The sequence below is a fragment of the Hevea brasiliensis genome, chromosome 7, assembly GCF_030052815.1.
Source record: "Hevea brasiliensis isolate MT/VB/25A 57/8 chromosome 7, ASM3005281v1, whole genome shotgun sequence".
NCBI lineage: Eukaryota > Viridiplantae > Streptophyta > Magnoliopsida > Malpighiales > Euphorbiaceae > Hevea > Hevea brasiliensis.
The window spans coordinates 92,418,612-92,429,955 of NC_079499.1; the positions used below are offsets into that span (position 1 = coordinate 92,418,612).

At 37.9% G+C, this 11,344-nt stretch overlaps 1 non-coding gene across 1 annotated transcript; it reads right to left on the minus strand.

Moving 5' to 3' along the window:
* Window positions 1–844: 844 nt before the first annotated feature.
* Window positions 845–951, minus strand: LOC131181740 (small nucleolar RNA R71). The gene has a single exon (XR_009150219.1). It is a non-coding gene; the product is annotated as a small nucleolar RNA R71 (small nucleolar RNA).
* Window positions 952–11,344: the final 10,393 nt, after the last annotated feature.

Consider the following 11,344-nt stretch of genomic DNA (forward strand, 5'->3'; position numbering starts at 1 on the left):
AGTTCAATTTAGTCTATTTTTTATATCAAAAATTCAATCATTAACACAACTCCTCGTGGGAACGATATCTTTTCTATATTACTTGTACGACCTGTGCACTTGCGGTTGGGCCACATAAAGTTTTTGGCGCCGTTGCCGGGGAGTTGTTTGTTTAAGATTGAATTCTTGATTATTTTAGTTATTTATAGTTATCTTTGTTATCTTATTTTGTGTTTGTTTGTTCTTTTTCTGGTACTTTTAATCTTTTATGAGAAGAGCTAGAAGCACAAGTGACACATCCTTATTGTTTAATCCTGAAATTGAGAAATTTTGTAAAGCCAATAAGAAAGAAACTAGAAGAAGAAAAGAAGCATTGAGAGAAACTGAATTAGAAGCAGACATGGCTGATGAAAGACTGAGAATTGGTGGTAATGCTGGAAATGATCGAAACAATGAAAATGCAGCCCAAGGTGAAGAGGTTGTAAATGCTAATGTGCCTAGGGGAAGTATGATGGATCATGCTTTTCCTCGTTTTGATGACTTGAGAGAAAGCATAGCAAGACCAAGGATTGATGCAAATAGTTACAAGATAGATTTTAGAGTTCTTCAAATGATTCAAAATTCCCAATTTGGGGGACATCCTTATGAAAATCCATACACACATCTAAAAAAGTTTGCTATGATTTGTGATATGCAAAAACAACCTGGAGTATCTGATGATGCAGCAAGATTGAAGCTATTCCCGTTCTCTTTGAAAGATAGAGCATTGGATTGGCTTGATTCTTTACCTCACAACTCCATTACAAATTGGGAGCAACTCACTGATGCATTTCTTACACAATATTTTCCACCTGGAAAAACTCAAGAATTGAGGAATCAAATGACAGCTTTTAGACCAAGAGAAGATGAAACTCTTTATGAGTCATGGATGAGATGGAAGGAATTAGAGAGACAATGCCCACATCATGCCATTCTGAAATCGATGATAAACCAGAATTTTTACACCAATGTCACTCCTGTAATTAGAGGGATTATTGATGCTCAAATAGGAGGAGAATTTATTATAAAGCATGAAGATGAAGCTTATGAGCTATTGGAGAAAATTGCAAAGAACACTCATCTTTGGAGTAGTCCAAGAGGACCAGCTCCAACTCAAAATAGGCAAGCTGCTGGAATGTATGACCTTGATCCGTTCAACATGATTAATGCAAAGTTTGATGCACTTACAAATGTCTTGGCTAAGAAGATGGAAGATTTAAGTATGTTGGTTAGTTCATCATCATCATCTGGAAGTTCACAGCAAGTTGCTTACGCAGAGGGAACTATCAGCTGTGGAGTAGACTATGGAGAGCAAGCAGCATATGTTGGTAATTATGGAAACAAACAAATGGGGAATCCCTACTCTCAAACTTATAATCCAACTTGGAGGAATCATCCCAACTTTTCATGGGGAAATCAGCAAAGTCAAGTTCCAAATCAGAATTTTCAACCACAACAGCAATAAGGAATTCCATATCAGCAAAATAGGCAACCATTGCCTAATTTTCAGCAGAAAACTATGAATCCTCCACCAAAACAGCAAGAACAAAGTTCCACCACAGAAGCTTTATTACAACAGATTCTTGCTAACCAAACTAAGCATGATGAGGAGATGAGAGAGATGAAAGCAAGGCTAGAACAGATGCAGACACATAACAGAATGCTGGAAAATCAGATTGCACAACAAGCATCTTCCTCAGGTACCAAGTCTTTTGGAAAACTTCCAAGTCAACCAGAAAATCCAAGAGAGCAGTGTCAAGCTATTACTTTAAGAAGTGGGAAAGTTGTAAATAATGAGAAGAGTGAAAAAAATGAGAAAAGTGAAAATACTGAGAAGGGTGAAAATGAGAAAGAAATTGATGAGAGTGAAAAACAAGAAAGTGAGAAAGAAAGTGCAAAAAAATATAAAGAGAAAATTGAAGAGAAGGAAGAGAAGTATGTACCTCCAGAGCCCTACAAGCCACAACTTCCCTTTCCACAGAGATTTCAAAAAGCCAAGCTTGACAAGCAATTTGGAAAGTTCTTAGAGGTTTTGAAGAAGCTATACATAAATGTGCCTTTTATTGATGCTCTTTCACAAATGCCCTCTTATGCAAAATTCTTAAAAGAAATTCTCTCAAACAAGAGGAGGATTGAAGACCATGAAACTGTAGCTTTGACAGAAGAATGCAGTGCTATCCTCCAAAGGAAACTTCCTCCAAAGCTCAAGGATCCAGGAAGTTTTTCAATTCCAAGCCATATTGGGGAATCATGTTCTACAAAAGCTTTATGTGATTTAGGGGCTAGTGTTAGCCTTATGCCCCTCTCTATTTATGAGAAGCTCAATATGGGAGATCTTAAACCAACCCACATTTCTCTTCAGTTAGCTGACAGATCAATTAAGTATCCTGAAGGGATTTTGGAGAATGTGCCTTTGAAGGTTGGGAAGTTCTATATACTTGTTGACTTTGTCATTTTGGACATGGAGGAGGATTCTAATATTCCAATTATCTTGGGAAGACCCTTTCTAGCTACAGCAGGAGCATTGATTGATGTTAAGGGAGAAAAATTGACTCTTAGAGTTGGTGAAGATCAATTGGTTTTCAACATTAATAACACTATGAAGAAGCATCATTCTGAAGCTGATTCTTGCTTGAGAATTGATATCATTGATGAGCTGGTTGAAGAACACTTCAGAAAGAAATATCCAGAAGATCCACTTGAAAATTGCTTAGTTCATGGAGGAGGAATAGACTATGACAACCCTCATGTGACTGCATATGCTTGACATTTAGAGGGAAGTCCACCATTCATTTCTGCTCCAGTTTTTCAACTTACGCAAAAGGAAAAAGTTGAATCTAAGCAACCATCATTTAAGGAAGAAGATGCACCTAAGGTAGAACTTAAGCAACTTCCTTCTCAGCTCAGGTATGAATTTCTTGGCACTAATAACACTTATCCAGTAATTGTAAATGCAAACTTGAGTACTTTAGAGGCTGATAAATTGTTAAGAGTGTTGAGGTAATTTAGGAAAGTTTTAGGATATACCATAGATGACATTAAGGGAATAAGCCCATACTTTTGCATGCACAGAATTATTTTGGAAGAAAATTGTAAGCCATCTATTGAACATCAGAGGAGGTTGAACCCAAATATGAAAGAAGTTGTTAAAAAAGAAATTTTGAAGTTGCTTGATGCAGGGATCAGATACCTATCTCGCATGAAGACTTGGGTGAGCCCAGTACATGTTGTCCCAAAAAAAGGTGGAATGACAGTGGTCAAAAATGAAAATAATGAATTAATTCCCACAAGAACAGTGACTAGTTGGCGAATGTGCATAGATTACAGAAAATTAAATATAGCCACTAGAAAAGCTCATTTTCCACTTCCCTTCATTGATCAAATGTTAGAAAGACTGGCTAGGCATTCTTATTTTTGCTATTTAGATGGATATTTAGGTTTTTCTCAAATCCCTATCCATCCAAATGATCAAGAGAAAACCACTTTTACTTGTCCATATGGAACCTTGGCTTATAGGAGGATGCCATTTGGGTTGTGTAATGCACCAGCCACTTTTCAAAGGTGCATGATGGCAATCTTCTCAGATTTCATTGAAGATATAATGAAGGTTTTTATGGACGACTTTTCTGTTTATGGATCTTCATTTGACATATGCTTGGCTAACCTTTCTAAAGTTTTGCAGCGATGTGCAGATACTGACCTTGTGTTAAACTGGGAAAAGTGTCATTTCATGGTTCAGGAAGGGATAGTGCTTGGACATTTGGTATCTAACAGAGGAATAGAGGTTAATAAAGCCAAGGTTGAAGTGATAGAGAAGATGGCTCCTCCTACCAATGTCAAGGGAATTCGAAGTTTTCTAGGACATGCCGGGTTCTACAGACGCTTTATCAAGGATTTTTCTAAAATAGCCAAACCTTTATCTAATTTGTTAAGCCATGACGTACCATTTGTATTTGACCAGGAGTGTTTGGATGCCTTTTGCAGGTTGAAGCAAGCTCTTATCACTGCACCAATCATGCAACCACCCGATTGGAGCCTACCTTTTGAAATTATGTGTGATGCTAGCAACTATGAAATTGGAGCTGTTCTTGGTCAAAGAAAGGACAAAAAGGCTTATGCTATTTATTATGCTAGTAGAACACTGGATGAGGCTCAAACAAATTATGCAACAACTGAAAAGGAATTCTTAGCAATTGTCTTTGCATTAGAAAAGTTCAGACCTTACATTATTGACTCAAAGGTGGTTATATTTTGGATCATGCGACCATCGGTATTTACTCAAGTAAAGGAAGCTAAACCTAGGCTCATTAGGTGGATTCTGATGCTACAAGAGTTTGATTTGGAGATTAGAGATAAGAAGGGAGCTGAAAATGTAGTTGCGGATAATCTTAGTAGGTTGAAATTGGATGATGAAGAAATGGATGAAGTCCCTATTGATGAGTTTTTCTTGGATGAACAACTTTTCTCTCTTGTTGCTAAACTACCTTGGTATGCAGACTTGGTGAATTATCTATCTTGTGGAGTTTTACCTCTAGGAATGACATGGCAACAAAAGAAAAAGTTTTTGCATGAGGCAAAATTTTATAGATGGGATGATCCTTTACTCTTTAGGAGATGTTGTGATGGTTTAATAAGGAGATGTATTCCTGATGAGGAGACACAGAGTGTTATGCATCATTGCCATGCTTCTGATTATGGAGGACATTTTGGAATCTCTAAAACAGCTAGTAAAATTTTGCAAGCTGGTTTCTTCTGGCCAAATCTTTTTAAGGATGTGAGTAAATTTGTGTTAGAATGTGATAAATGTCAAAGGAGTGGAAATTTGTCAAAAAGAGATCAAATGCCCCTAAATGATATTCTTGAAGTGGAATTATTCGATGTCTGGGGAATAGATTTTATGGGGCCATTTCCTCCTTCATATGGTAATAGATACATCCTAGTTGGGGTTGACTATGTGTCAAAGTGGGTGGAAGCTATTGCAACTCCAACTAATGATGCTAGAGTGGTAGTGAAATTCTTGAAGAAATTTGTCTTGAGTAGATTTGGAGCTCCTAGGGCTATAATTAGTGATGGTGGTTCACATTTTTGTAATAAGCAATTTGAGAGCTTAATGAGGAAGTATGGTGTAGTGCACAAGATAGCTACCCCATACCATCCTCAAACTTCAGGACAAGTCGAAATTTCTAACAGAGAACTCAAACATATCTTGGAGAAAACAGTGAGCAATTCTCGGAAAGATTGGTCTGTCAAACTAGATGATTCTTTATGGGCATATAGGACTGCTTACAAAACCCCTATAGGAACTACTCCCTTTAGGTTGGTGTATGGTAAGTCTTGTCATTTGCCTGTGGAGCTAGAGCATAGAGCATATTGGGCCATTCAGACCTTGAATTTTGATCTCAAGCAAGCTGGTGAAAAGAGACTATTGCAACTTAATGAGCTTGAAGAATTGAGGATGGATGCTTATGAAAGTGCCCATATTTACAAAGAAAGAACTAAAGTTTGGCATGATAAGCGTCTTAGGAAAAAGGAATTTAAAGAGGGTGATTCAGTTTTGTTGTTCAACTCAAGATTGAAATTGTTCCCTGGAAAACATAAATCAAGGTGGACTGGTCCATATAGAGTTTCTAAGGTTTTCCCTTATGGAGCAATTGAAATTTGGAGTGAAAAATCTGGGAATTTTAAGGTCAATGGGCATAGATTGAAACATTACATAACTGGAGACCCAATAAAGGGAGCAAGCTGTTACAAGCTCTCCAATCCCTCACCTCTTTTCAGTGAAATGCATAAAGAGTCTAGCTAAGGACTATAAATTAGCCCTCTTGGGAGGCATCCCAAGTTCTTTTATTTTCCTTTTGTTGATTTACTTTTATCTACATTACTTTTGTTTTTATCTTAAATCTCCCCAAATTCAATTTTTGACATTGTTGAATCTTGTCCTTTGTAGATGTATTTTAATGGAGGAAGGTTGTTGAACTGTTGGGGAGTGATTCTTAATATGAAATTTTGTCCTTCAAACTCTCCCAAAAATTGATTGATTTTTACTGCATAACCTGTGCAGGTTTGCTACCTGGTTTATGCAGAGAGAAAAAAAAAATATATGAAATTTTGTAGCAAAGGAGGGGTCTGCAATAGATGACTTATGTTCTTGGTGAGGTTGGGTGTGTAACTTTTAAGTATTTGTGCTTATAATGTTAATATGGTGGTAAGTGAGTCATTTTTGCAATTTTGAGCCTATTTGGGTTGTGAGATTTAAGGTGGACATACTGCATTTTCTTGGCATAACTTGGGGAGTCCATTCTCATTTGTGGATAAATGCAACTTTATGCAGATTTTATTGAGTCTTAATGTGCTAAATGCTGATTTGCAGAATTTGATTGAAATGGCATGATTCACAAATGCCTCTTATGCAGGATTCACTTCTACAAGCTTGTGTGATGCAATTTTGATGGATTTTGTATATATTGATGTGTTTTTGGTGACAATTTCTCATGATTATTGCTTCATAGAATTATATTTCTTCATTCTAGGGTATTTTTCACACTTGCAAATCATTTTCAATTGTAATCTCAATCTTATTGAATTGTGCATAAGCAACTGCATAGCTTATGCAGCTTTTAGATCACAAATTTTGCCATTTTCTCATCTTGCTAAAAACTGCATAAGGATGTGCATAGCTTATGCAATCCTGCATAATCACAATTCTTGCCATTTTTCACCTCTGTTGCAAACTGCATAAGGGATGAGCATAGGTTATGCAACTCTGCATAGCCACATTTTGTCAAACTTCATATCTGCCGAGACTTGCATAAGAAGAGCGCATGACTTATGCACTTGTGCATGACTTCAAATCCTGCATTTTCTCTTTCCACCGAAACCTGCATAAGGAGAGTGCATAGCCTATGCACTTCTGCATGACCACACTCTCCAAAAATCAAAACCTGCCGAGACTTGCATAAGGAGAGTGCATAGCCTATGCACTTCTGCATGACCACACTCTCCAAAAATCAAAACCTGCCGAGACTTGCATAAGGAGAGTGCATGACTTATGCACTTCCGCATAACCACCAACTCTGAATTTCAAAACCTGCCGAGACCTGCATAAGGACAGTGCATAACTTATGCACTTCCGCATGACCACACTCTCCAAAAATCGAAACCTGTCGAGACATGCATAAGGAGAGTGCATGACTTATGCACTTCCGCATGACCTATAACTCTGAAATCCAAAACAGGCCGAAACTTGCATAAGTTAGCGCATAAGCTATGCACTCTTGCATAATCAGTTTTTCACACTTTTTTTATCACCCACCGAAACCTGCATAAGAGAGTGCATAAGTTATGCACACCCACTTTTCCCCTTATGCAGTCTTAACACATGTCCTGCTCAAATCAAAATTTATTTTCGGCACCCATTTTCCCACCTCCACCTCCCGATATTCTTGTTCACTCCTTTTTCCCCCCACGTCCATTTATTCCGGCATTACCCCTCTTCTTCTTCTCCACTCATCTTTCCACCGCCTTAGCCCTAGCTACCCTCTGCATCTTTCATTTTCTCCCTCATCTCCTCCATCCTCACCATCGGCAACCCAATGGCATCGCCTCCTCATTCCCCTCAAACCTCCCCTCTCCAAGTTTCGCCCTTGTCAATGCGGCCTCCCAACCCCGATTCCCCTTCACAAGAAACAGCTCCACCACCTCCCACAGCCACTTACAAGAGAAAAATCAGGTCGAAATCCACCCGACCCATAGCTTCTGCACCTCCTCTCTCAAAACGCAAAGAACCACCCACCACCCCAATGTCAGAACCTCCACCCAAAAACCCCAAAACTTCAGCCTCCACACAAGCCAAATCACCCTCTTCCAGCAAAAAGCAAATGTCAGCAGCATCACAGGCATCAAAACTACCTTGGCCCCTTCTTGATGCAACTCACAAGGCAACATTTAAGAGACTTAAGGAAAGGAGGGTGCAACCCACTAGGTATATTTCTGCAGATTCTCTCCAATCACTTGGTTTATTTGATAATGTGGTTGCATACCTTGATGGTATGGGTTGGATGGAATTTGTGCATAAGAAAGAAATAGTTTATCCAGCTTTAGTTTTGGAATTCATTTCCTCATTTTCTGCTACCCTGAAATTGCATGACGTAGATTACAAGCCAACCATGAAATTTAGATGTTTGGGGCAAAATAGAGAGCTATCATTAGACCAATTTCATAGCATTCTTGGGTTTGCAATTGATGGGCTATTTAGAGTACCATATACAGGGGTAGAGGTAGCAAACAAAGGTATACGGAATCTTTGCTCGATTTTGGAGAATTATCACAAACCAACCTCATACTTTTTCTGCTGGCAGATCCAAAACTTCTCAAATACTAGACCCTGCACTTAGATTTATCCATAGGCTTATTGCTAGCACTATCTTGGGCGAGAGGACCGATTCACAGTCTTTGTTGGGAAATCTGAATTATTCATGTTATGGTGTGCTTTCCACAAGGTCAAGGTTTCTCCTGGTTACTTCGTTTGTGAGCATGTATTACATATTGCTACCAAATCCATAGGTGACATTGTCTTGGGTGGGCTCATAACTGTCATAGCCAAGCGTTTTGGTTTTAATCCGGAAGAGCATCTAATACCAGCACTTGTAGACACCCTATATTTTGATGCTACACACCTATCCAAAACTGAATTCAGCTTGCCACCTTCTGACACTGCACAACCAGCAACGGCGAACCCCTTTGCACAACCAAAGGGACAATCATCCCACTGCCCAACAAAGATTCTGAACCTACACCACCCTCGATGCGCACGGGACACCCCAGCGACACGGCCCCACCTTCTGCAGCTGAACCCTCTTCATCCACAGCCCGTCCTGCCTTCAACACTAAAGCCTTATTCACCTATCTTGAAAGGCTTAGTGATGATATATATTTTGTGGATAGGAAGCTTGACTCTGGTCTTGATACCCTCAAGGATCGACATGATCAACTATTTGACTTTGTCATGGAAACCAGAGACAAGCAGAAAGAATTAAAGGAGATGATGAAGCAACTCATGGTTTTTCTGGGAATGCCTCCTCCACCTCCATCACCTCCTCTAGCACCATCACTTCGACAGCAGCCAGCTCCAACCAGCCCCTTAGCAACTTCTTTGGACAAAGGCAAAACAATAGAATTAGATTAGTTTCTATTTTACTTTTGTTCAAACTTGTAGGAGTTTTTCTTTGTAGATATGTTGAAACAATTTTAATTTGTTTTGAATTCTGTTTTTCTTGAAGTTTTATTGGATGGCTATTACATTAGTTTTTCATTGATTTTCATTGCCTTTACTGCCCTTTTGTACATACTTATCCATACTCTGTATATATTTGCATGCTTTTACTGGTGTTTGCATTTTTCCTTGCTCATCATCATGCAGCAGCTTTTGAATGTACTGCACAGGCTGTAAATCCCCTTATGCAAATGTTTTGCATAGCCTGTGCAGCCCTTTATGGCACTCATGTAGAACTGTACAGGCTGTGAATCCCCTAATGCAAATGTTCTGCATAGCTTGTGCAGTCTTTATTGCCACTCATGCAGAACTGCACAGCTTATGCACCCTCCTTATGCACCTGTTCTGGACAGCACTTTATTCTGCATAACCTGTGCAGCTTCTTATGCATCTCCATTATCTGTTGAATTCTCATTTGCTCTATACCAAGTAACTCTTTCTTTTTGCTCTTCAATTTCACAATTCCTGGTAATTTCTCTTTACTACTTGAGACATTGAGGACAATGTCCAATTTTGAGTTTGGGGGTGTGCATTTTGATTTTTGTTACATTTTTTTTTTACATTTTGAGTATAGGAACATCTCATCCCATTCCATTTACATATATTGTAAATATTTTACATATACATCCATACATACATATACATAACACATTTACACACACATTATACATCACTTAGAAATTGTACACATTGCACACAAATAAACAAATAGATCTCTTCCATTTAGTTAATGCATTGCTCATTTTTAGGAATCATGCATCATGCATTAAAATCTTTTGCCAAATCCCTTGAGTATTGAAAAGCTGCCTATGAGAGTGATTTGACTCACCTTTTAGTTGGGTTTGTGGATTGAAAGTTTCCTAAGAGGTGTAAGGTTTTGAAGTGTCTATCCCTTACCTATATCTTCTTAGCCAAAAAGCCACCCAACTAGTCCTTTAGAGATTGGAATGTTTAGAGGGAGTTATTGGATATAAGGTAGTCAAATGATGCCTCACCAATCCTAGAACAAATTTTCTAAACCTTTCAAGGCGAAATACCAGCTTGTACTTGAAAAGAGAGATGATTAGGCATTCTTTGATTTAAACCTTCTCATTTTAAACCTTTGGCCCTTTTCCTAATTAAAATTGACCCTTGCAAACCCCTTTGAGCCTTTTTATTCCTAATTTTTCTTGAAACCCTTATTGTTACCTAGCCAATGAACCAAACACTCCAACCCTTTTCATGAGAATAATTATTTATAACATTAGGTACATATAAAAAAAAAGAATAAAAAGAAAAAAAAAAGAGAAAAAAATACAATAAAAGGGAGAAGAAATGCTTGTCATCTTGTAAAAGTGCTAGCATATGTGCTTTTCACTATTTTCATACAAATTGAAAGAAATCCGCCCAAAGTATTAAAAGAAATGAGTTTGGGGGTGGCAAATTTTAGGGACAATCATCAAAAGAAAATGCAAGATACAAGTTTAAAGTATCAAAATGTCCCTCCATTTTTATGTGTTTTGTAAAATATGCTAGCACTTGACAATCCTCATTGTGTATTTCTCTCCCCCACATAAATATATAAAAATAGAGAAAAAAATATAATAAAATAAGAAGTGTACCTTATGTTTGAAAATTGAAAATATTCTCATGCTTTGAACCCTTTTTACCCATTTTTCTTCTTAGCCTCATTTTGAACCCCATAGCCCCATTACATCACTAAAAAGACCTTTGATCTCTTGATAGTACTTGCTATATTAGTGGAGATAGGAGTAGGGAATTTGCCTATGGGATTGGAAAATTATCCATTCATTCATTTAATTCCATCATTCTATATAGAGACACTTTGGTTATTGATTGTCCTAGAATTCCTTTTGAGCATGATTCTCTCTTTTGATTGGTTGGTTTGGGGATTTTAAATGATAATTGATTTGATGGCTAAGCGGTGAAAGCTTGGATAAGCATTAGATTCTTTGCATTTTGAAGGATGGGTATATGGATTGTTGGTATGGCTAAAGGTGTGTTAAGTTACTTTAATAGGTGATTTTCATAGCTCTTTGGATAAGGCACCCCTAA